Here is a 27,830-nt window from a genome sequence, read left to right as displayed (position 1 = left end):
ATGGGACTGGCCAGGACAATGTGCTTATGGCCTGGTCTATTGTGGTGTGGACAGCACCCTCCCTTCGGTAGTGCTGAAGGTACTGCCACTACGGGACTGTGAATGTGCATGGACATGTGGGCTCTCGACTGATCATGTTGCTGACCTATGTCTACCTGGCCGATGCCCTACTCCCACCACATGCTCAAGCACAGACATTGCACGGTCGAGCAGTGACAATGTCTCACCCCACTGTCTATCCACAACATTGGACAAATGATGTATGGCATCACAAATGCCATGCAGGTCGTCACACATGGCAAGAAGTGCTGCAGTCATGACCCTGAGCATCTGTCTGGTGTTGTGGTCAGTATGCACCTGTGACTCCATGATGTACTGTAACATGCATCTGCTGACAGCTGCTGTGGCACTTGCGACAGGGGCTTGATGGGCAGCAGTCCTCCATCGTGCACCCTTGTCAATCTACCTGTGTGTGATCTCACCTGCCCTCTTGCTATGAATGGTGTCTAAACTCACACGTGCCGTAGTCAACACACTAGCCTGTTCCATGCCACCACCCCCCAACTGTCCATTATCTGTGGCTGCTGTGGACTAGGTATGTGTGGGCATACTGACTGCATGTGGGGCCATGGTGGGTGAAAGTCAGATACCAAACAATGTCACAGATTCATGCCCAAACAACCCCACTTGTGCCTCACTATGACCACCATCATCATGGGAGTCTGACATTGGGTTGTGAAGGGGAGAGACACTAACCCCCATGTTCACCATTGAGGGGAAGACAACATATGTAAAGTAATACCCTGCAATATTATGTTTGCTTGCTGATACACACGCACACACACACACACACACACACACACACACACACACACACACACACACACACACACACACACACACACACACACACACACACTCCTGGTAAAGTCTGTCAGAGCTTTGACACCTATGGGCCCTTCAGGCCAGACCTTACAGTAGTTCTGCCTGCCACACTCCATCTCTTTCACAGCTACTGTAAGGCCCACAACAAAGGGTGACAAATCCTACTGTGCGATGGGCCTATTAGCAGAAAGGTAATTGTGACCAATATCAAGGCTATTGGAGTGAGCTATACAGTGTCACCAAGTGCATGTGCAAGTACCGTAACAGCTGACTTACTGCTATACAGACCACACACAATGACAAGGTGTAAAGATATATGATGATAGCTGATGAAGGAACATAAGCATACACTATCATTGCAATACCTACACAGTTCAGACTCACAGGGATTAATTTCAGACAACATTGCAGGACAGTCTGCAATACCTACAGGAAACATGTAAAGTACTAGGTGCATAGCCTTATAAGATGATATCAGGCTATTGGCCCTGATGCCCTCATAAGCCTAGCCCAGACATTCACCCATGTCCCTTCAAAGCCAGTACCTGTTTCCCCTGTCCAGCTGGGACAAATGTGGGATACCAGGGGTGTCTTATTCATTTCCCATGCAGTCATCCAGCTTCTTCTTCAAGAGGGCTATACATGTACTCTGCTAGACATGGGGAGGGAGTGTACTTTACAGACATTGTGCTGTGTGGGACACTACACTATTCTGCCAAGTACTATACATGTCACAGACCAGGTGAGGGCCTTGCGTGCATATTGCATGAGTGGGGTTTGTCTTACAGATATGCAGAAATGCCATCAAGGCTGGGTTAGAAATGGCCTTGTATGCCAGACACAGGTTGCCTATGATCAGTCTGTATGAGACTGAGTACAGGGACAGGGCTTTCAGCCTATCTGTACAGGATAGGTGTTGCAGACCCTGGATTTGCCTGGTCAGGAACCTCTGTGGTCTCTACAACTGCTGCATTTGCTTGGCAAGGTACATGCCAAAGGAGCCATTGTACTTGATAATGCATCTGATAAGGGTGGAGTACACGGATGTTGTGGCCTCCTGGTTCCTGGATGATATACCCATATTTGTGAGGTGGGCCATGTAGACAGCCATCTGTAAAATGGTGCCCACACAATGGGAAACTGTCAGGTTGCTACCAACCTTGGTGAACAAGTCACCTCACACCTGATTACATGCTCAGTACATTATTACTGTCATGTTTAGTGTGGATGCCATCTATCACAGCAGGGAAAATGATGCATCTCCTGGCATTCAGTTTGAAGCAATGCTTCATGCAACAGTCATTATTTTGGGTGAGAGTCTCTTGGAGGATGCTCACATCAGTACAGGAATATTAGACAGTGGCCAGCTTGCAAGCATCTGTAAACCTGGCCAGCCACAGACCACTGCTTTTGTCTTGTACCTCAGAAATATATATCTCAAACAGTAGAGGCCCCCACACTGATTATTGGGGTACACTATTCTGAAAGAGTCTACTACTAGAGATGGCTTCCACTACTTTGACTAAGTGGGTATTATCATTGAGCCAGTTAGCTACCTATCTGGTAACATACAGGTTGATGCCTAACTGTCTAGGCTTATGTATCCTGGCCACCTGAGGATTATTGTGAGAAAATTGGGCTAGGCGAAGGTAGGCATTGTTCACCATCTTCCCCTCGTCTTTGTGTTTGTTGACCACTTCAGAGAAGTCAACCAGGTTTAACAGACCTGATCTCCCTTTGACAATACCACAATGTGTAGGCTCAAGCATTTTGAGGTTGCCAATGTCCCTGTTCATAATGTCCTTAATATTGCCTTCCATGCCCTTGCAGATCAGGCTAGTTAGGCTGATGTGCATATGATTGGCTGGGTCAGTAGATTGTTCCGCCTTTGTTTATAGGGATAACAGTGGCTGTCCTCTGTGCAGATGGAATGACACAGGTGCTCAGGCTTTGGTTGACTACAGTGTGCTCATGCCTGTGTTCATGTAGGATGCAGCCAGGGATGGTATCAGGCCTATAGAGACTTCTGTGTGTTGCCTTTGAGAGGGCATTAAGGACCTGCTCCCGGAGGATGAGGAGAGGGGGGCAGGTGCTGTGCATGTACATGTGTTCCAATGGAAGGACAGAGGGGTGATGTTTACACTTCACCTGTCTGCAACAGGTTGGCTATATATATGGCGTATGTGCATATGGTATTATTTACCACCACTACAGAGCAGATTTGGGTGTTGCCTCTGGGATTACAGACATATGTGTGGAAGGCCTAGTGATTGGCCTTGGTGGATGTCTCCAATTTGCACTCAACAATAGTCTTAGGGTAATTCACCTCTGACTTTATTTGCTTATTCAGCCTTAGGTGACATTGCTTCTAATTAGGCACCTGCTCCATCTTGGCCCTGTCCAGCAATTATTTCCACCTATTATAATATTTGTGTATTGCTGCTGTTCATCACAGATGTTTACCCTACCTTGAGGGAGATGATGTTGTCCTGTCTGGTATTGCTGAGTCCATACAGCTATGTAGGTGCTCACATAGTACTGTGATGTTAGCTTGGACACTACTGCTAGTACCAACTGATGGGATGGTAGCTGTAAAGCTACTTCTGCCTGCTCTGAGGAGATTTATAGTCATTTTTGTAAAGTTTATTTTGTTTGACCCTGACAGGGGTGGCAGGGTGATGGTGACCTGATCAGAGTGGTCAGATTTTACCAAGGAAGCTGATACCTTAAGGAATGCTACAGTGGCTACTCATGTTGGTTAGGACCAGGTACAAGATATTTCCACCTATCATAGGAGTGTTGATCAGCTGATCCACTGCATTGCCATTGACATAGCCGAGGAATCTCTGTGCATTCATGTTCAGGTAACATATGTCATGCACACTATGGTTGGTTAGTAAAAGTCACCCAGTAGCAGGGTAAATGGTTGAATCTTGACAGACTCCAGCAAGTCCAGATAGGTGTGGTTTGTGTCCAGAATCATGGTTGGAGGTCTGTAGCTAGCTATGATTTGATTAGGTGTTTTGTCAACAGTTAACTGCACTCAGGATGTGTCCTGTGTGTCATACTGTTTGGCCAGCTTGGAGGTGTGTATGTCTATGATAATGTTTAAAACTCCACCTCCTGTGACTTTGCAGACCTCCATTTGGGGTCTAACCATATGATGGAATGAGTAACCTGACAATGTTACTGTGCTCTCCACAGCTGCAAAGCAGGTTACAGTGACTGCACAAATGTCAGCATCCTACAGGACAAGGTACGCTTCCTTTGACATGGGTTTCATGCTAAGACACCTAGCTCCTATTAGAGTAAGACATCTGCACAGATGCACAATCACTGGTGGGCAAAGGCTGGAAAATAGTGACACTTCATACATCTAGCTATAACACACTTAGTTGCTAACAAAGATGGTTTCACAATCACAGGACTACTCCACAGGATATAACATCTGACATTCAAATGTATACTATTATGTTATGACTTCAGTCTTTAATGGGTTGCCAGTGATTTGCCAGACAATACACAACTGTATGAAGCATTAACTACAAATATGAGCCAAACATGTGGTCAGTCTGCAAAATTCTGGACAGATGACAGGTATGGACTCAGTATATAACTTACAGTGCGATAAACACTTCTGCACCTATTGTTTACTATGAACATACCCTATATAAGTCTATTACATTTGTAAGACAAGCATATGTATCATAGTAGCATTCACAGGTGACATATGAATATTTAAAACATCCTAGGTAGCTGGCCTAGCAGTGTCACAGTCAGTATTGGACAACAGACACTCCAGTAGTAGTCATATTCACATGGTGTGGTGAGTGGTTCATTACTCTGACTACTATGTATAGGGCCCTGGGTTCAGGACTGGTTGCCTTTTTTTAGTACTCTTCAAGAAAATCTTGATGACTGGATGGGAAATAGGAAATTCACCCTGGGGATCACCTCTGTGGCTCTGTTTGACAGGGGCACAAGAAAATAATTTTCTTGGGTGGCGAAAGCCAGGGTACCTTTTTGGCTAGGCTTATATAAGCCCTAGGGCCAATAGCCTAGTACCTACCTATGAACCTTTGAAGCTACATGAGCTGACCTTTGCTGGGGTGACTCAGGGTCAGAGCAGTGATCTATGTCACTGCAGACAGGGTCAGCAGGAATGGCCATAGGTGCTGGACAGCAGCATGTGACTCCAGCAGGTCTTGTTGCAACCTAGTGTCTAACTTCCTATTTCACATTATTACATTCCCCCTTCTGCATTCCATTACAAGGTTACATGATTAACATACCTGTTATAGTGCTGAAGAGTTTCCTCAGATTAATGCAAATGTTTATGTTTGTGTAGTCACAGTCTGTCTTTGTGTAGATGGGCTCAGACCTGTGTTGCATAGGTAGCAGCTTGCCTTTTGTAGGTAATGCTCATGAGCAGGTGATGGCCTGTGCACCAATTGGTGTCTCCCACTTGCTACTTTCATCTAGAGCAGCTGTGTTGTCTTTCCATTAGCCAATGCCATAGCAACACAGTGATATAATTAAGTCCTTCATGTGGGCCTTGTCCGTTTTCCTTGCCTGTGAGGAGGACATTATGGAGGTGTGGGGGGTACAGCTTCATAGACGGTAGTTGGAAATGGGTCTATATTAGAACATCGAAGTTTCAGAACTTCGAATGTTCTAATATCGAACCCTATTCAGTGAAAGCTGAAAATAACGAAGCAATAGAAAACCAAATTTTTTCATAGGGAAAGAATTTGGTTGTCCGTTTCTGTTTCTTCGGTATTTTAATCGCTGTGGTGGAAAGTTACAGGTCAGGTTCAAGTAAGTGTGCGATTGAGTGCGGGTTAGGTTAGGGTTAGGGTGCAGGTTAAGTATGTGTGCAATTGTGTGGATGTGAGGGTTAGGGTGGGTTAGGTGAGTTAGGGTTAGGGCACGGGTTAGGTATGTGTGCGATTGTGTGGATGTGAGGGTTAGGGTATGTTAGGTGAGTTAGGGTTAGGGCACGGGTCAGGTAAGTGTGCAATTGTGTGGACGTGAGGGTTAGGATGGGGTAGGTGAGTTAGGGTTAGGGTGCGGGTGAGGTGAGTGTGCGATAGTGACGGACCTTAGGATTAGGGTTTGGGTTAAGTTAAGTGGATAGTTAGTGATGTGTGTATAGTTTAGTGTAGGTTTAGGTGTACAATTTTACGTGTATGTGTGTGGATTGCTGTTTGGTGTGCTTGTGTTGTGTGTATGTGTTTTGGAACAGCAAATGTTTTCCCTAGGAAAAAATTGCTATTCTGTATGTTACATGTTTTCAGCTTTCGCTGAATAGGGTTCGATATTAGAATATTCAAAGTTTTGAAACTTCGATGTTCTAATATAGACCCATTCGAAATACCTCTCAGAACAAGAAATGTGGAGACAGCCCAACAACATGGGGGACAAAGTTTCAGAATTGGGTACAGATTGTAAGTAAGTATTGCTGTTATACACAAAGAGGATTGCTAGATTTTTTAGGGTTTGTCTGCACATGCATTTTCTGTGTGACTTGACATCTGACAGTGATATGTCTCTGACATACCTCTCAACTGTCCAGATGTCCATAGACTGCCCAGATGTTTGCCTGTTATGTCTGGTCTGTTCCTCAGGCAATTTATGTTTTTGAGAAATCAGTAGGATAATGCGAGGATTGTATCAGTAAATGTTGACATTCATTTGTGTTTCTGACATCATATCCTTCAGGGTTGTTATTTTACAACACACCCTGTAACACCAGCAACTGTTTCAGTTTGTAACACCATTATGTGAAATATGCCCCCTGTCCCCAGGCATGTCAGGCTTTGCCCAGATGTCTTGCAGTAAGAATTTCAGAGGTGTGGTATATCATTATTTAGTAACTTCACTCTTGATATCATCCCAGTGACATAGCAGACTCCCAGACATGCTATGCAGCAGTGGCCAAACTATGGTCCCACTCCCTGGACATTCTGTGGAAATCTATACAGTTGAGAATTATGCATGTCTGGCTATTGTTAGACTGTCAGGATTGTGCAGCAGTGCTGTGTGTAAATGTTTGTTGGGCTGAGTAGGGAGAGTAGCAGATGTGGGAGTCATAGATCCTTTTCTGTCTGACTGTGCATGCTGCTACAGTTGTGGTGGTCTATCAGGTATATATGTTTGTGGGAGGAGACTGAGAAATGTGCTGTAACACCTCAGGGTTCTCAGTAGACTGTGAGTTGAGGCAGTATATGTCTGTGTAGTGTGTGACTGGCAAAATCAGGATATGTTTGTTCAAACAGTCATTATATTCAAGAGTTCATTTGGGGTACTTGAATGTTGCTGTGACTGTGGTGCAAATGAGTGTGGGTGGACAATTTCTCACTGATGTCTGCTTTTCCCTACAGTTACATCCCTGTAGTGCATGATATATTTGCAAATACATGGGTAATTCCCCAGAGCTGATTTGGGATACTGTCATGTTGGTCTTACTGTGGTTCAGCAGGTGCTTGGTGAAATGGTTGTCAGCTCTCACTGTTTTTTCTCTTCTGTCACATGACTGCAGTCATACCTCTCCACTGTCCAGATATCTAGACACAGTCCAGATGAGTGGCTCATATGTTTGGTCTGCTCCCCATAACAGTTGTGGGTTTCTAACAAATCACTTGGATGATGTGAGCATTGACATCAGTAAATGATGACAATCATTTCTGACCTGAAATCTATCAGAAAATTAATGTGAAATCAAACCATGTTACTCTAGCAGACATCTATGCGTATAACAGCCATATTTCAAATATGTCACTATTGTTTGCCCTTGATCCCCCCAGTTTGTCAGGCTTTTTGCAGATGTCTTGCAGTAAGAGTTTGGTTATATATGTATATATATATATATATATATATATATATATATATATATATATATATACATATATATGTATATAAAAGTACCATGGATATGTATTTTTCCCTTATGTTAAATGACTTTAGTGCATGATATATTTTTATAAACATTTCAAATTCCTGCAGCTCCAATGGTGTTGAGGTATGTTGCTGTGATTGTAGTGCATAGGGTCCTGGGTTCAAGTCTTGGTAGTGATGACATTTTTTTTCATTCATGGTAAATGAACATAATGCATGATATGTTTGTAAAAGTATTACATAATCCCACAGCTCAGATGGTGTAGAGGTACATTGCTGTGATTGTATTGCACAGGGTCCTGGATTTGAGACTTGGAGCGGCTGATTATTTTGTTGCTGGGCAGAACAAGGACTGATGGAGACAGAGTGATTAAAGCAGTTTTAAGCAGCTGCAAGTGGGTTTGTGCAGTTTTGAGTGAAGCTACGGGATGCTAAGAGATGGTTAAGTCCTCTTAGCTCCACTTAGCGGCACTTATTCCCTCCTACACCCGCTCTAATTTTTATTAAAGAAAAGAAAAAAGGATGATAGGAAAGTGGTGAAATGGGGGCAAGCAGCAGGTAAAACATTAAGAAAACCAGCTAGGGATGTGCAGGATGGGTGTAGGAAAGGAGCATAGCTCTACATTTCTTCTGCAGCAACAGCTGTGAATAATGTGTAGAATTTGTATTTACAGCCTCACACCCAACAGGGAGGGGTGTTGGTGACAGACATTTGTAGAATAATTTGTGGGTAGATTGATTAATTTGACCGTACATGGGGGTAAAATGTAGAGCTATGTATGGGGTAATAATTTTTTGTGGGACAGATGCCCTTTTTTAAGGTGAGGGTGTAATATTGGGGAAGGGCTATAGGTATGTTTGGGGAGGTAGGTTGGGTAGGATAGGTTGTATTCACAGACGGACAAGACAGACAAGACAGCAGACAGTGGTGGTATATGACACATGAGGGGGGTAAAAACCTTTGGCAGGGAGGATGGTTGAGAATCCAAAGCCCATGAGCCCCCAAATGGATACAGTGGGACTGTGGTCCCCACCCATGGGCAGTCACCATTGTACCTTTACGACCCCAAAGGTGGCTGTGCTGGGGGCTGGACAGGAGGGGCATCCTGCCCCTCAAGGTGTGCCAGGCGGCCCTCCATCTGGCATAGCTAACTCTGTGTAGATGATGCTTCTGCACACCATACCCAGGAACTGGTGGCAGTTGATGGTCTCCTCTCTGCACCCATACCCAGGGGGGAGACGGGCCCCATCCCCTGAAGCAGTTCCACCTGAAGGTGGTGCAGGACCAGCAGAGGATGCAGTTCAAGGTTGGGTCCCAGACATGCTGGGGCCTGGTGCTACAGTCAATTGAGTCGGGGCAGGCAGATCTGCCGAGATCTGCCTTCCCAAATGTGCTATGGTGTTGAGGTTTTACAATATATATTGGTTAGTCATGGGCAAAACATTTCAAAATTAGCTATAACAGCATGCATGGGTGTTCCAATTAACCCCATACAACAGATTTGAAACAGTTGCATAGCAAACAGAACACATGCATAAATATAACAACAGTATTCATTGTAAAAGCATGCCAGTAACATTGATGGCAATAGGCCACCAACAATGGTATTTGAACAAGGTATGTTAACATGCAACCAATCAAATATATGAACAATAATAGAACACAAGTCTCAACATTAGGTTTTGAGAACAACATACCCATGGTATATAAATGATAATTATCAATGCAGCTAAGGGTTGGGGGGGAGAGACAAAAATTCAATTAACAACTGTTTAGGCTTCTATTTTTCACAACAGTACTGCTCAATATTCTATGGGTCTGCCCTCACTTTACATTTACCTATGGTCCATAGCTTCTGTAGCACAAACATACCTATTAAACCATTATTCCTTAAATTAAGGATCTCCACGTCATGTGTCTAATTAAAATGAACCATAAAGTACCAAGTAACCAAAAGGTTAAACAAACCTAATGCAGCCCAAATGTGTATAGATGTCAAATTTAGTTGTAATACAACTTACAAGTCATCTTACTAGACGTTTCAATTTCAAAATACATGCAATAGAACAAGTTTCGTTCAACCCTGGTGAATAACCATAATTCATTCTCAATTGTCAGATTAATTCTAACCTTTCTAATAGTAGGGATGACTACCGCACCCATACGTTTAAATTTTGGGTCATCAACAAGGTCCCTGTGGAAATCGGGGGGGGGGGGGTCCAACTTCCCTACTAATTAGAAATATGTGTATACAAATTTTCACATGAGACATCTTTTTATAAAACATTTTTTAAACTTAGATGGAGGTTCAACAATCCTGTTTTTCAGTTAGTTTGACTAGTTCGTAACACCAAGGGTTAACATTAGATGTTACAACAATGGTCACATGACGTTGAGATCCTTAATTTAAGGAATAGTGGTAGGGAATATTGTATCTGATGAAGTTTAGTCATTTTACTAGACAAAAAGTGCTTAATGTTATTGGGTTTGCTCTTTTACTTGTTTTATATTTGTTTTACTAAATCCTGTGTGGGTACAACTGTGCAGACATCTTTAGTCTTTTGTTGTTTTGGTAGTTGCCCGATCTTACCGTCATACCTGTTAAACTGTCAGCGTGGAATGGTAAAGGGCAAACTGTGACAACTCTGGGTTCATGACTAGAGGGGACTCGTACATGTCATTGTTATATATCTGGCACAGAATGGGTACACTGCACTGTTGTTATGTGAGTGTGCTACTGGCATACTTCACCTGGTATCCTATCTGTGTCCAGGGTTATTGGCAGTTGTGACTACTAGCCATGAAAGTGTGACACTTGAGAGACATGTATCTGGAAGAGTGCATGTTGTATGTACCTATCCTGCTGTCATTTGCAGGCATGGGGTTGGACAGTATAACAGTTGTTTATGGTGTATTAGTATACCCTTCATACAGCTACTACCAACATTTCTTTACCCATAAAACCTGTGGAGAAAATATCTGTTAACACCACCAGACTGTTTCTGATTTCTTGTGTGTACATATGCACACATCATACTACCACTCCCTGGATTCGAACCGTGTCTGGGTGTGCAAAATTAATGACTAAGCCATTTCTTATCACACTGAGCTACTGGGAAATTGTTGTTTCCTTCTTGACTGGTTTCTACCTAATACTGTCTTGGTTAGACAGCCTGATCTTGTAATCCTGAAATGCATGCATGACAGATAGTGTACTGTACATTAATTCTTTGAAATAATACAATCTGGACAGCAAAGATTAACACATGGCAATGCTGCATGGGACACGCTGTGATACATTACACATTATTATTCTGGGCTCAGAGCTTAGTGCAGTATATATTTCATATTTCATATTTCATATGTTATTTATATGTTGTCTCCACAATCTACAGTTTTTCCTAACAGCTGGTTCTTAGAACAACCTCGGCTAATGCATGCTGTCAAACCCATATTTCCTGTGGATAACCTGTATATATTCTATTTCTACAACAACGTACTGGAATAAACACGACAGTTTTTGGTATTGATCTTTATTACAGTGACATGACACAGTGCTTTAGTACCACATATCCTGTAGATCAATATTAGTCGGACAAACTTTATTTATTCAGTTAAAACAGTAACAGTATACCTACTGGCAGAAATCAATGTACTTCTTAGTTATTTGCACTATATACTGCACTATAGATTTGTACTCACCAGCCTGTCAGTGCAGCCTTAACAGTCTGTCAGCATGGGCTTCGATGTTGCTAGCCCTCTCTGCTGCAGCTGTAGGGGAGTAAAACAAACATTATGCATACCTGACTATCCCATCCTCAGGCTACACATTGGTACAAACTACTTGATACTGATAATTGCACACTACTGGAGCATTCCATGCCCATGCATCTTGGATCCACTGGGCCAAGATCACCCCCTTCCTCCACTTTAGGTCATGGTGCCGTACCTGCTCACCAGTCCGGGGATGCCAATAGCCCTGGTAAGATGACGTACGAGAAAGTCCAATGCCTATGCTTTGTATTGTGAGCCCTGATACTGGCTCTGCAGCAGTCTCTCAATTTGGTTTTCTACAAGGAGCCCAGCCATGACCCTGGACTTCTGAATGCCCCTGTGCTGCACCCAAAAGCTCACTCCTTCACCAATGCCCAATGCAGTACCTGCACAGATCGACTACAACAGGTTCTAGCTGTATTACTGCCTCTGCAGTTTAAATAAGGCCATATTCCCACCCTTTACTATCATTGGACCATTTTGAAAATGCTAAGCTCAGCTAAGCAGTGTGTGAATCGGCTAAGCTGAGTTGAACAGTGCTTAAAGGGATAAATGCTGAGCACTGCTTAACAGTGTACAAATCCACTTAGCTGAGCTAACTGCTGCTTAGCATTCAAATGTAAGCAATGCTTAAACCGGCTAAGCATAGCTGGGCATACTGAGCATTGCTCAGTTTTCATTTTAAAAAATATCAGGATTGTAGATTAATTCATCATTACTGACATATAATTAAGTGTATATGATTTACTTTACATAACATCCCCCTATGTGCTTTCATTACATTACCTTGGGGTGTGACTATACTGTATGGGACACTTGTGTATACATGGGTGGTTTCACATGTTATATGCACTCACACTTCCATTTTGGACCTGCTATAATACCCTGGGTAACAAATAACAATTACTACACAATTTAATATAAAAAAATCATTTTAACAATGCAAAAATAAACTGTAAAAATAAACTGTCTGGCTTGCTACTTGAACCATGAATGCCTGCATGCAAAGCAGGGACTCTAACTACTACACTATCTCATCGCTGAGAATTTAGCTATACATTTTTATTTAGCTGCTATGAGAAGTTTAAGCAATGCTGAGCAGAGGGGCCTAACACACAAACCAATTCAGCTACACTTAAACATGCATTAAAATGGAGAAAAAAGGGAAATTAATAAACCCACTTTATTTACATATATCAATACTCCTTGTCAGTCACAGTAAGAGAAAAAGTAAGGGAACACATAGGAACAGATTTTAAATCTTGCTCTTACAAACTTAGAAAGTTAAGTAGATTTTGTATTAGCATGACTTTTCAGACAGATGTGGAATTGTCTACTATTTGCCAGGTAGGGACAGATATTTGGGGGAACACACCAAAAATATGATGCAGCATACCTATCAACTGTACAGATTTTTGCAGAATGCCCAGATTTTTGTCTCATATGTATGGTTCATTTCTCATATGATTGTGGTTTTCTAGCAAATCACTGGCAGATCACTCAGGGTTTAAGTCAGGAAATAATGACAGACATTTGAGTTTCAGACTTCATACCCTTCAGAAAATCTGCGCTGATGCACATCCTGTTATTCTATCCACTTTTTGAGTTTGTATGAGCAATGTCTAAAGAGTGTCCCTATTTTTGTGCCTATGTTCCCCCATTATTTATGGATTTGTCCAGATATCTTGCTCTAAAAGCTTGAGAGGTATGTGAGGCAGACATCTGTACATTCTGTGGAAACATGTACAGTTATGGGCTATGGCTGTACAGCACTTCCTTAATGCAGGGGGTGTGTGACATGCATTGTTTCCTATCTCAAATTCATGCTTTCAGTGTCCACAGACACTGAAGCACTTGGAAAGCACCGTTGACAATGCAGGGTGTGTGTGACAGTACCTGTCACACACTCACTGAATTACTTCCTATCTAATATTCATGCTTTTAGTGTCTGCAGACACTTAAAGCACTTGGAAAGTGCTGTACAGCACTTTGGCTATGCAGGGGGTGTGTGACAGTACCTGTCACACACCCCCCTGCATTTATTTCTTGATCTCCTAGCTATTTCAGTGTCCATGGACACTGTTAAACTATTTTATTTGCTTTCAGTGTCTGTGGACACTGAAAAGCATTTATAAAGTGCTGTATGGCAATTTGAGAGTGCAGGGGGCATGTTTGATGTTAGGTTTGTATTAATATAAAAGATGATGACTGCTTTACCACAGAGCCAAAAAGCATTGTTAATGTATTTGGTGATGGATTATTTATAGTCTATCAAGCAGTAGCATTCTAGCATCTTTGAATGTCATTGTGTTAGATGAATATCCAACAATTCTCATCAACTTTATCATTAAAACACTAAAATCCATTAATCAAATCTCTTCTGCATGGCCCAATGGGTTGCATATTTCTTCTTGATGGAATATCTGATAACATGACACTCTTTTTATTGAACTTGTTTCAAAGAACTCTGGAGGATGGTTCCATACTAGGTACCTAGAAAGAAGCAATTGTTATTTGTACACCCAAGTGCCAGTCCTGTTCAACTGTAGATAAGCATAAGATGAGTAGCTTAACTTGTATTTTAGGTAAATGCACTGCGAGCTGCTTGTCATCTCTTCCAGCACGTAGTGAAACATGACCTTGATATCTTCCAACATGATGTCCTTGCAGGGCACTCTAGCTTAACCGACTTAACTATTTGTTATGATAATGTTACAAGTTCCACAGACTATGGTCTTGCTGCTGATGTAGTCTACCTGGATTTTGTGAAGGCATTTTACTCAGTGCCTAATAATGTTTTGCTAAATGTAATGCTGAAAAAAAAAATAATCCCTAAATAGTAAGATGGGTGGCAGACTGACTGATGGATAGAAAGTGTAATGTAAAGATCAATCAATATATGTTTTCCTGAAAACAATGTACTAGAGTGGGTGTCCCACAGGGATCATTTCTGGGTCCTATGCTATTTGGCCTATTAGAGTCTAAATTTCCATCCCATGAGAATATGTGGCTCAGTAAATTTGCCAAAGTCAGGAGTGTCATCGCTAATATTATGAGCAATGTGCACTTAAAAGTACTTACATACCATCCTATGACAGTGAGCCATCAAGGGTAGAAGGTATAATGTCAAAAAGAGCATGGCAATGTACTTTAGTTATAATAATGGGTGCCCATATGCCTTGGATAATGAAATAGTAATAGAAGTTACTCAGCTTAGGGATTTGGAGTTCCTGGTGGATTCAGGTTTAATATTTGAGGATCACATTAAAGCAGTAGTAAGAAGATGTTATGCTTTTACTAAATGACATTTTGTAGAGTGTATCCAGTAGATATTAAAAGGTTTTGATCCTTTTATTTATCTCTGCTGTTCAGCCTGTTATTGAATACTGCCATTCCTTCTGCTCTATTTGTGATTTATAGTTGAATAAATTGGAACATACACAAAAGACACTTAGAAGAAAGATAACAGGGATTATTTTATTTGTTTCTTAGGGTAGAAGACTGGTCTCCATGGACCTTTTTCAGACCCAGCCCAGAAGCAGTGTTTGGTTAAGTGATTTAATCAGAATCACACAATTACGCAATAAAGGCTGAAACAATCAAACCCTGCACCACTGGACCACAGGAAACAGCTTGTTAACAGCTCCTTAATCCCCTAAACCAACTGCCCAGCTTAATCAGATGGCATACAGAAAATTACTGGAACACTGTTATTCTTTTTCACTGAGTACACATGACTAAGATGGGAGTTAACATTGTTTTTAACGCCTTAAATTAAACCTTAGCTGCAACATTGAGTACCCCTTTCTCCAATTACAATACCGTCACTAGGAACAATAATCTCTTTATCAGCTTACCTCAATATGCAACATTAATTAAAAGCTCATTTTTCATTATAGAACCAGGAGACTGTGGAACTCTTTACTGACATACATGCGAAGTGTTAAGAGCTTGGAGCTTTTAAGTGGTCAGAAGAAACATGGTTCAAAGGCTGAGTCTATGACTTGGGATTATCTCAGCAAACTCTTAAAATGCTGGAGTGGGCTCTCAATCTGAACTATATTACACTGAACATTGAACCTGGTCTAGGTACTTGAACCTGTGTTGATCAAGCTGACACTGATGTTCAGAAAAATTAAAAATGGCCATATACAATGCATAAGTAAACCGATAAGAGAAGCATATACATTATATATATATATACACGCATACATACATTCTCTATTGCACCATTGATGTCATTGTCTGAAAGTCTTTATTGGGAATTATGAGTTTTTCGCATTGTAAGCAAATGCAAGGAATAGCTTCTGATTATTTTGCATCCTGAGGTATTTTTCTTTGATTACTTTTTCTAGGTGAGCTTTTTTTTCTTGCAATGTATAATTTCATCAGTTCACTTATTTTCTTCAATGGTGGAATTCCAAGAAGCCAGTGTTACCTCTGTGATGCCTTTTTCACCAGTAGCTATAGTCCTCTTACAGGTCTAACTAGTACAAGGACATTGGGTCAGCCAAGGCAATAAACTTGATCTCTTTCTAATCATCTACTTCTAAAAAGGGGAAAGGTTACAATACCTGTTCTGTAGTAAAAGTAAGAGTATTTAATATTACTATGGCACTCACTGACACTGGCAGCCATTGACATTTGGATGGTATTAAAAAGTGATGTTCTCTGTTGTAAGTGACATGACTAAATCTGGAGATTTTCTTTTCTTATGGTTTGGAATCAGACCTCTCAACCGTCCCGAGTTACTCGGTTTTTACCGAGTTTTGGGGTCCCAGTAATGGGGTGCCACTATTTCTGAGTGGCACCCCATTATTTCCGATTTTTAAATCTATTTTTTTTTTATTTTCGCGCTTTCTGAGCTGATGTCATCACGTGCGCGATTACGTCAGCTCCGTCAACATGCCGCGTATCTGTTTGAATACTGGACCAGAACACAATTGGAATAGTGAAGAGATTTCGTCAGAGAGCAAGAAAATGATGGTGTGACTGCATTCTAGCATGAGAATGAATACATCAGTTGCTCAAGATTGTCCGGTATCTAATGTCAGCAGATTGGATATTTTGGTTGTCCTTCATTTACTAGTGGTTCATCAGCTCACATCTCATTTGCTTACAGCCGAATGATTGTCTTTGGATTCAAGTGTAGGAAACTCAGACAGACTGTTTGTAAATCTACACTCTGGAAATTTTTGCATCATTGGAGGCAACATATTTATAGACCAGGGATGAGATGCAAAGCCCTCATCTTTTGGGTTCTTTGGCTGCCTTTTCCTCTGTAAAATCTGCTTATTTTAAACTTGCAGCTGATTGTTAGTTTTCGTTGACTTGATTATTTGCCAGCTAAGTTAGTAGTACTTGTGTAGTTTGTGTTTGAGCTAATAAAATCAATCTGTATATTTTACATGAAACTATTAGCTGAGTCAATGCCTTGTTGACTGTTATTTATTTGTGGGGGTGTAAAGGAACGGTGTAGGTGAAGAGTGATTCTTAGGTTTTACTGAGATATAGTTGGGTAAGTAAAATCTGGTGGGGTCATAGATTGTGATTTGTGTAGCATTTCTAAGTCATTGTGGGGTGGTGCAATGTTAGCTTTGGCTGTGTTAATTATTAGCATGCCTTGAAGTCATCCTGCAGAACTTTAGAGATATACTGTAATATCTTGCTTGATTTTATAATAACAATGTCTCCTAGGTAAAGCAGACAATTAATCACAGGGACAGCTACAGGGAGGTCATTGATAAAAACTGAGAACAACAGAAATCCAAACACAAAATCCTAATGGATACCCATGGATATAGGGCATGTTTCCATCTGGCTATTATATCCCATCACTGTAATGTTCTATATGGCAGAGAGTTTTTGAACTAAAGATTAAGTCTGATAGATAATCCATTACAAATTATATGCTAATAATCACCATCCCAAAGGTCTGTTTCATTTCAAGGAAGATAATCTTGGTTAGAAGCCATTATTCACATTATCAAAGCATTAGTTGGTAAGGGTATGTGTAGTGTTAAGAGTGATATAATTTGGGCATAATAACCCTTTCACATATTTTAGGTTTATCTTTTAAGCTGGATAATCCTATAGCATGAATGTTGTTTATGATTCATATTACATTTGTATGCAAACCTACATCTGAAGTTAATGACAACTACAAATCCTTCTTTAGTTACATTAGAATCAGAGAAACAAACCCCAGTAATGCACGGAACTTATATAAAATAGCACAACCTGCTCAGACCCTGAGGATATTGCCAATATATTTTCAAATAAATTCAGTGAAAATTTTACACTTGAGACCACGATCAATAGCTCATCTATTGCCATATATCTCAAATCATCCATCATTATAAAAGAACATGTGCTTTTAGTGCTGTCAAAGACCAGAAATCCTCATTCATAGGACTGGATAACATACGGGGTAGTTGGATCATCAGTTCCAAACATGTCTTGGTGGAATCACTCCATAAAGTATTTAACTTGAGTCTAGCAACCGGCTTTGTTGTGGAAGTACAACTAGGGTTACCACCTGTCTCTGTTTGCGAAGGACAATTCCTGTCTTTGGGCAGTTGTGTCCTGCAAAAAGTAAATAAATAAATACATAAATAAAAAATGTCAAATGTCCTGAGATTTTAGGACAAAAAATATTTCCTAAGTTTTCTTTAATAGTTGTCTATAAAACAGTTATTTTGTATCTGAAACAAATAAATATTGCATGAAATAGCATAAGCAACTGAAATGCTACAAGGACAAGTTTTTATTTTGGCAAAAAAACAAAGCTATGTTCTTTGCACTTGCTGTGGGTATGCTTTGTCCTGCAAATCTCATGTTTCTACAAAAAATGTCCCCCTTTGGGCATTTGAAAAGGTAGCAGCCCTAAGTAGGACACACAGAACTGGTGATGTTATTCTATAAGGCACTGTCAACACATCTTGCCCTGATTTAGCCAAATCATTTGATACCATCCCCCATTTGAATAGAATTATTAAACTAAATGCATTACAACTAGATCCCTGTGTGGTAAGATGAATAGCTAACTGGTTGAATGACCAAATCCACAAAGTGAAAGTTGCAGGGACAGCATCAGACAGCATGAAGGTAACCAGCAGTGTCCCATAGGGCTCACTACAGACTCCATGTCTATGTGGTATTTATCTCTCAGACCTCCAGATCAAGAATCCAGACCTTTGGATAACTAAATGTATTTATAACTGCAAAAGCAGAATCATTGTCAGATCCACATCTAATACCCAAGTCTTCCAGGAAGAACTTACATTTACAAATACCTGTTGTACTGAAAATGTGCTAAAAATTAAATGACAAAAAGTACAATAATGTTTCATTTGTTAGATAACCCCTTCCTCTAGCATATAGCAGACACAGTAACTCATTGCAAAATGAGTATGTTGCTAAAGAACTTAGAACCTGGACTGATATTAACCTCTCCTTTGATCACAATGTAACAACAGTTTTCTGGAAATCCTTTTACTCAGAGTAGCAGAATGTCATCCATATTGAAAGAGGTCATTGTCCCCTTATCATCATTACAGATCAGGCCTACCTTATAGTACAATGCACTTTTTGTGGTGTACCTCAGTAGACATATCAAACAATTGGAAAGACCCAACAGACTACTGACAAAGAAGATTATGGGATTAAAACTCCAAAGCTACTAGAAAAAAAAGAAATACTGTCCCTTTTTCCATATCATATAGTCTACCTAGAGGAAACCTATGCCTCGTCTTCCAGCCAATCAGGAACATAGTGGTCCAGGACCTCTTGTACCTACACAAACCAGACAGCCCCATGATTACCAGAACCAGAAGTCTAAATCTGCTAACTCAAACAATGAAGAGAGACAGATTCATTACTTGGCACCTTCCCAGGCTTTGGAATAGCTTCCATCTGCAAATCAAGCAGTGTGATACACTGTATTCTTTCAGAAAGGAAATGGATAATTTAATGGGTATTCACATACTCATCCAGGGCTTGACTGGATTAACCCTTCTAGAGTGGGGGGATGCAGTCAATGGTGAGAATTAGCAAGGCATAATGGTTGCAAGACTTGGACGTCTTATTATCCTGTGATTGTGTTGTTCTATGAAAATTCAGCTTTGCCCCTTGGCATTCAGCTACTAATCTTTCTATGTTGAGATTTACACTTAAAAATGGCAAGCAAAAAGCAAAATTTTAAATGTTAAACCCAAAAATTTACTTCCTATAAATCATTGCTATATTTATACTCAGACTGTTCTTAAATCATAGTTAATATAATGTAAAAAAGGAAGTGTGCCATACCTCTTCACCCAGCTGCTCTCAAAATTCATATGGTTTAAGTCCAAAAGATTTCCTATAAGCAATACATTAGTCATACTGCTTCAGTCAATGTTGTTGTTGTATCTTTCGGCTTTTCCCGGTTAAGGGTCGCCACATCGGAACTCTGGTCCGCTAATGATTGGCAGTAGATATTTACGTACTGAGTTGCCAGCCCTGACACACAACCTTCAACGAAGGTAAGCCCATTCACGTATGTCTCGACACAGAAGACGCTTTAGCTGAGAATCAAAAAGGACAATGTCTTACTGTGAGGCGACAACGCTACCGCAGCACCACCACCGCTGCTTCAATCAATATAATATCATATTAAAATATGTTCAAGTTCATAGGTTCATAGGTGTGTACTAGGCTAATGGCCCTGGAGCCTTTACAAGCCTAGCCCATAGGATTACCCTGGCATCGTGCCACCCGACATTAGTTCCCAGTGCCTCTGTCAAGTAGAGCCACTGGAGTGATCCCAGGGTGAATTTTCTATTTCCCATTCACTCATCAAGATTTCTCTTGAAGAGGGCCAGTGAGATGCTCTGCTTGACATGTATGGGAAGTCTATTCCATAGCATGGGCAGTCTCTGGGTTATGAACTTGCCCTTTCAGCATGTCCTGTTGATTGCAGTAATGAGGTTGAGGTCTCTGGAGCATGTGGTGTGGAGGGATTGGAATTTCTTTAGATGTAGCATTTCTAACAGAGCTGGGTCAGACATGGCTTTTTAAGTCAAGCAGAGATCACCTCTAAGTAGTTGATATGAGACAGAGAATAGTTGGAGTTTTTTGAGTCTGTCCATATAGGACAAGTGTTTAAGGCCTAGGATAATCTTTGTGAGGTATTTTTGCAGACTCTCCCATTGTTGCAGATGTCTAGTGAGGTACATGCCAAATGGGGCATTGTACTTGATGATTGGCCTAATGAGGGAAGAGTAGAGGGAGACAATGACCTCTTTCTTCCTGGATGCAAAACCCTTAGTAATGAGATGTGCCACATAGAAGGACTTTCTGATCACAGTGGCAATATGGTGGTCAAAAGAGAGGTTGCTGTCAACCTATGTTCCCAGATCATCTTTCCTGCTCAAATGATGTGGCATTCCAAGCACAGCAACAGAGATTTTGAAAGGCACTTAATATGCAATAAGTCATATCTCATAGGATTAAACCATAATCATTTGTAACAGAGCTAATATCCACTGTCTAAGATGTACAAATCCTTTCTTGATGGTTGATCTGTCCTCAAACATTCCAGATGTAAGGTCTCTATATAGACTGACCCAGACAGAAATTCTTACTGTACCCCCAAATCAGTGTTATTTTATAACTCGGACATTGAAATAAAAATTGACTCTCCTGCCATTACCTAGCTACAAACAAATAATTCCAAAACAGTTTTGTCTTCTTTCTCAGTCACAATTTGAAACGCCTGTGAAATATTAGCAATACTCTACATTTGAAATGCCTTCATATAGACCAGGTAATTTTATGTTCTTTGTGTTCATCTTATTCCTATTTCATCTTCACTTTAACAGTTTTATGATATCTGTTCCTTTTTCCTGGTACCCACTTCAAAGATTCCACACTCATATAGTCCACTGTCAGACAAAGCCTTGTAAAATATCCATCATCCAATGAGTAAGGGTGAGCATCTTATCCTAAAAGGAAAACGACTTAAGGAGTCATTAGGAGAATAACTTATACCAACTTCTACATCACCAGCAGTCCTTTATAGGGGATGGAAACTCCACCTTTTGCTACATGGTTGTCTCTATTAAATTAAATCCTGATCAGCAATTACTAGAATAATATCTAACATAAGTCACTTTCCAGCCACCACAACTGCAACAAGACCTGTTTTTTATCATGTTAAGTCACCAATTGCACCCAAGTCAGTCTCTCTTTTTTTTGGACATTTTGTCGCCACTGCATGACAGCCATCATCCCCCTCACAGCTAACTGGCCCATTTGTTCCCTATAATCATGGTGAGGGTCATGGGGGCAGAGCCAACATTAAGGCAGTCATCAGAGGGAGTTTGGGCTTTTGTCTATTAACACCATCTTCTTGTGCCTGCTCAGAAACTGCTCATGGGGGCATACAGTAGGCATCAGTCCTGTATCATCCTTTACGTCTGCAAGGGGCTAATGTCAGCATGATGGTGGTTTCCGTGGTCACCACTAGAGAAATCTGGCCAACAAGTATGTCCTCTCCCTCGTTCCAGAATAGGCAAACCCACCATTCCATGCTTGTCAAGCACCCAAGATATTAATTGAACTCAGATTGTCTTACCCTTAGTCATGGCAGGGCTCTAACCCCTATAGCATAGGCACAGGTTACCAAAATTATAACCTGTATCAGCTACTGGTGATGGTAGGTTATTTTTATCTAACAGAAACCAGTCCACTCTTTTTCTCAAATTCAAGAAAGTCAAAACCTTCTTCTTCTTCCTACCCATGTTTAAATTGCATCAATGTAACCACAATTACAATGAGACTTGATCTTAAGACTCAAAAAATAATTTTGAAAATGGTCAAACTTTACAGTTTGGCCAAGGGACTGAGCAATGTTTCAAGGCACCACAAGACTTCCCAAAACTCAATATATTTGTGATTTGACTGTATGTTTACAAATATAAGACAGATGTGTTCAACTGTGCAATTTTTTCTAATATTCTAGTACCTAATACTTCTTGTCAAATCATTAGAAATCTTTTATACTTATGAATTGATTTTTTTTTTCATAATAGGCATGCATGCTAAATTTCAAAGGACTCATAATGTCATTGCTATATTATATATATATATATATCAATTATTTTATAGATTTATAAATATTTTACATAATATATAATATTGTAAATTCAATAAAAAGTTGTAATTTGACTTCCCTACGCCAGATCATAATAAGACTTTCCCCCGGATTCTTAAAAGCTTGCACGGTGTGCATGATTAGTGTCTGATTAAATTTTGCCAATATGGCAGCCGAGCGATTCACGTACATGCACGTTTGACGTGCATAAGCACTGTAGCACTAGTGCTGCATGTCCCCAGCCCCCGTATGCAAATCACCCCATTTGCAGGTGAAAACCATGCAAATGAGGTAAATTTGCCATCCAGGAAGCAGGAATCAGGGTGTGCAGGACTAGCATAATATGCAGAAATGTACTCGGTTAGTAACCGAGTACGGCACTGCAAACTGCAAAACAGAGCTATTACAGCTCCAAATAAAGGCTGCATAGCATTGAGGAAGCATGCCAATGGACAAGTAGAAGGCTATTGGCATTGCAAATAATGCCAAATGTACAAAATACAACCTTTATGATATGTTCACTGATCACGTCCGTTGAAGCATAGGGCAGTGGCTCTCAAATGGGACCAGTGGGGAAATAAGAAAATAAACCTAAAAACATCACTCTAACTAAAATCAGTATTCTGCCATGCAAGTCAATGGCAGGCAAAAGACAACCTGGCCAATGGGTAGTGTTTGCTGAGGGGGAAGACACAGTGTGACACATGTAACTATGCATTAGCAGGTAATTCTATGCAAATGAGGGGAAGGATAGTAAATCCCGGTTTTCCCCAGGGTGTGAGGCAGGTCCCAAGAGTGTACGAGTATAAACACCTGGGTGCAAGACTAGGCTATAGGTGACTTCATGGGGGGGGGGTCAGGCAAACTGTAAGTGGATGGGAGCCCTGTGGCTCGGGATTGCCTCTAGCTTAGCATAGCTAAGTTAGGGGTGTGTCTAAACTTGCCTAGCACCCTTTACAAAGTGTAAGGGGTTGTGCGTACTGTGCACCGGTTTCTACAGGAAGAAAAAAGAAGTTAAACCAGGAAATAGCAGCTCTGTGCACATTTGAAAAGGGAGGCAATGGGAAGGGAAAACATCAATAGGAAGGTAATCAAGGAGAACTAGCTGAACTGCCAGGTGAAATGTATTAGAATCAGTTAATTACATAGGCAGCAGACCATCCCAGCCCAAAACACTACTATAAACTAAGCAAACACCTTCACCCCTGGTTTTTCCACACTACACACCACTGGTGTATACAAGCAGGGAAGATTTAACAAACAAACCTACAAAATGAGAAGGGCTATAGCAGGCAACATAGAACAACATGTGCAAGAGGCTGAGGGTGGTGAGGATGTGAATGCTGCTGAACAACCCACAGTGAAGAGACAGAGAAGAGTGTACAGACCCAGGGTAACCTACCAGGGGCTACATGAGCTGGAGATAGTGGAGCGCTATAGGGTGGACAGAGACCTCCTACAGCAAATTGTTGAGCTGTGCAGGCCACACATGACACACCAAACTGGCTGAGGGGAACCTATTCCAGTGGATACCAAGGTATGCGTAGGCCTAGGTATACTAGCCACAGGTACCTCCCAAAGCACAACTGGGGATATCATGGGCATCTCACAGGCATCGGCATCCAGAGTATTCCACCAGTTCCTGGATGCCATGTCAGCACATACCAGTGAGCACGTATATTTCCTCAACATACGTGAGGTGTTGACCAGCAATATGCATCTCTTCCACCAAATAGCAGAACACCTTGGGGTAGTGGGTGCTATAGACTGCATGCACTTATGCATCAAAGCATCACACGGTGAACAGGGTAGGGCCTACATCAACCACAGGGCATCCCCTCCATCAACTGCCAGTTCATATGTGATGCCCAGTGCATTATAATGAATGTGTGTGCTGGCTGCCCTGGAAACTATGACGATTCACACATATGGCATCTGATGCAGCTGTACCACAGATTTGCTGGTGAGGAAATCCCCTACAGTCACCTGGTGGGGGATGCTGGGTACCCACTGGAGCTGTGGCTGATGACACCCATCAGAAATGCACACACACCTGAACAACAACGCCATAATGAGGCACATGCACAGGCCAGACATATAATAGAGCATGTGTTTGGGATGCTTCAGTCATGGTTCCGGCGTCTGGACACATCCGGTGGACCCTGCAGTATTCACCAGCTACATGTACTCAAATTGTTATGGTATGGGCTATGCTACACAATATGATCCTGCGGAAACAGCTGCAGCAGGAACAGCATGGGGCAGGGCCACACAGCCCACCACCAATGCCAAGGCCTGTATAGGCACAGAGTGACTCAGAGGAGGAACAACCTGAGCCTGCCCCAGTAGGCAAAATGAGGCATGCCTAGTATGCCCTGGCCTTGGCACTGACACAGTAGGGACCCAGGCAATGACACTTCTCTCTGACTCGCACAGACAGTAAAAGGGATGCCAAACATGACACTACCTTTGCCCAACCATGTATATGGAGTGTGCTATGTGCATCCAACATAGGAAACCCTCCAGCACTATCCTCAAGTCCAGCACACCCTCAAGGTAAGACAATCAACCTACCAATTGCCAAATGGAGTAGAATGTGTTGTTACCTGTAGCTATGGTATGGATGTGATCATGCAACGGAATTGGGTAGCTGAATGTTAAGGCAGTAGACAGTAAACACCCACAGTGGCACCATGAAATCTGTAACACATACTGGAGTCACCATAGTAGCCAGTACTACACAGAGTGACAAAACCCACTACAGGAAATGGGCTGAGCGACATGTGTGTCCATAAGAGCCACACATGCCAGTTAGGAAGGTTCACATACCCAACATCAGTCTCAGCCAGCAGGACAGGTGAAAATAAACACAAACAAATGCTGTACTATGGCCTCTGAATGTGCCCTATGGGTAACCCCTCCCCCAGTCCTACACAGACAGACCACAGCAGGCCAGGCAGTCGGATGTAAGTTGTGGAGGCTAGGAAGTCAGAAACTAATATGTAGGTAAACAAAGCTAGGATCTGTAGTACACTGGTATGCCTCTAGCCAGCATGATAGGTAGGACTATAGACTGAAATGTAGTACCTGACATACCAGTAGAGTTCTAGCAAATGTATACATGTCAGGTGTGCCCCCCATCCAATGTACACTTATAGTAACAGTCAGGTGTGCCCCCCTCCACTCCTGTGTAGAACAGTAGAAACAGTCAAGTGCCCACCCCCCCCCACCGCTATGCAGAAATGTAGCAACAGTCAATGCCAAATGACCGATGGATACCCTGCAGACACAGCATGCTATCTGTCGGTGTACAACACAGAGGTCAGCACCACAGTACAAACTACCTGGACTTGATCCACACATGTAACACAGATGGCCGTACTGGGCATGGTCACACACTTAGAGGAATGAAGGCAATGTCAGTCAACAACATACTGAAAGGTCATACTGGGCATGCTCACACACTTAAACACATGAAGGCCATGTCTGCAAACACCAGTGGATAATACATATCTGGCAGCCACAGTTCTCAGTGCAGACACATGTCAGTATGCACCACTCCTGCCTTGTACACACAGTGGATAGGAATACAGACATATATGTAAGGACAACACGCTATAATAAACCAAAGGTACATGGGCATAGATGTGTGGAAGAGGGTGACCATGACAAGAAGCCATCAGGGTCTGTCCCACCCAGCACACAGCCAAAGGGCCCCAAACACATGAGGTGCAGATGTAACTCACTGCAAATACTAGCTACCAGTACCTGTCAGCATGACAGACTATGTGGTGCACGTGCCAGTTGTGCAACATGACTATACAAGGAAGTAGCCATTTAGTAGCTGTATACACGTGCCTGTGACATATGACCCTGTGTGTGCCCGCATGTGGCATGTCAACCCCTACATGAATGGGGTATGGCCTATGCACACACTGCCCTCCCCATAGCAGTATTATGACAAGCCTGCTGAGGTCATCCAATGTGAATTACACTTTTGGGAGAGCTGTAGCTCAGTAATCTCCATGGCATGTCCCATAACTGCATACTGCTGTAGTGATAAACTAGTTAGGTAGTAGTTCTAACCCCAGACCTGGCAATTGTGTGAGTGTGTGTTTGTATGCATGTCTGACTGTGTAGAGAGGCTACTCACACTCCGTACAATACATATACTCAACTTTGGCAAGGCTGCTGATGTCACCCACCTAGAAATACACTTCTGGGAAAATCATAGCCCAGTAATCTCTGTAGTGTGTCTTTTAACTGCATACTTCTGTAGTGTGATAGAATAGTTAGGCAGGTGTTCTAACCCCAGACCTGGCGTTTGTGTGTGAATCTGTGTGTGTGTCTGACTGAGTAGAGAGCAATGCTATTTAGGCTACTCACAATCTGTACATTTCATATACTCAACTTTGGCAAGGCTGCTAATGTCACTCACCTAGAAATACACCTCTGGGAAAGTGCTAGCCCAGTAATCTCCATAGCACATCCTGTAACTGTGTACTGCTATAGTGTGGTAAAGTAGTTAGGTAGGTGTTCTAACCCCAGAACTGGGAACTGTGTGTGTCTGACTGAATAAAGGGCAATGCCTTTTTAGGCTACTCACACTCCGTACAATTCATATACTCAACGTTGGCAAGGCTGCTGATGTCACTCACCTAGAAATACACCTCTGGGAAAATCATAACCCAGTGATCTCCATAGCGCATCCTGTAACTACGTACTGCTGTAGTGTGATGAAGTAGATAGATAGGTGTTCTAACCCCAGACTTGCCAGCTGTGAATGTGTGTGTCTAACTGAGTAGAGAACAATGCTTTTTAGGGTACTCACACTCCTTAGAATTCATATACTCAACGTTGGCAAGGCTGCTGATGTCACCCACCTAGAAATACACCTCTGGGAAGGTTGTAGCGTGTCCTGTAACTGCGTACTGCTGTAGTGTGATTTAGAACAGTGGTAGGGTTCCATCTCCATCCATGGCAGTTCCGGATGTTTTGTGTGTGTTTCAATGTCTGTGTATGGAGCAATGCATTATAGGCTGCTCACTTGCAGTACATTACAAATGCTCTACTTTGGCAATCCTGCTGATGTCAGTCATTGTGAAATACACCTTTGGGGAAGGGTTTCTCTAGTAATCC

The sequence above is a fragment of the Protopterus annectens genome, chromosome 3.part0 (genome assembly GCF_019279795.1).
Source record: "Protopterus annectens isolate FY-2018-M chromosome 3.part0, PAN1.0, whole genome shotgun sequence".
NCBI lineage: Eukaryota > Metazoa > Chordata > Ceratodontiformes > Protopteridae > Protopterus > Protopterus annectens.
Note: the sequence above shows the minus strand (reverse complement) of the source record.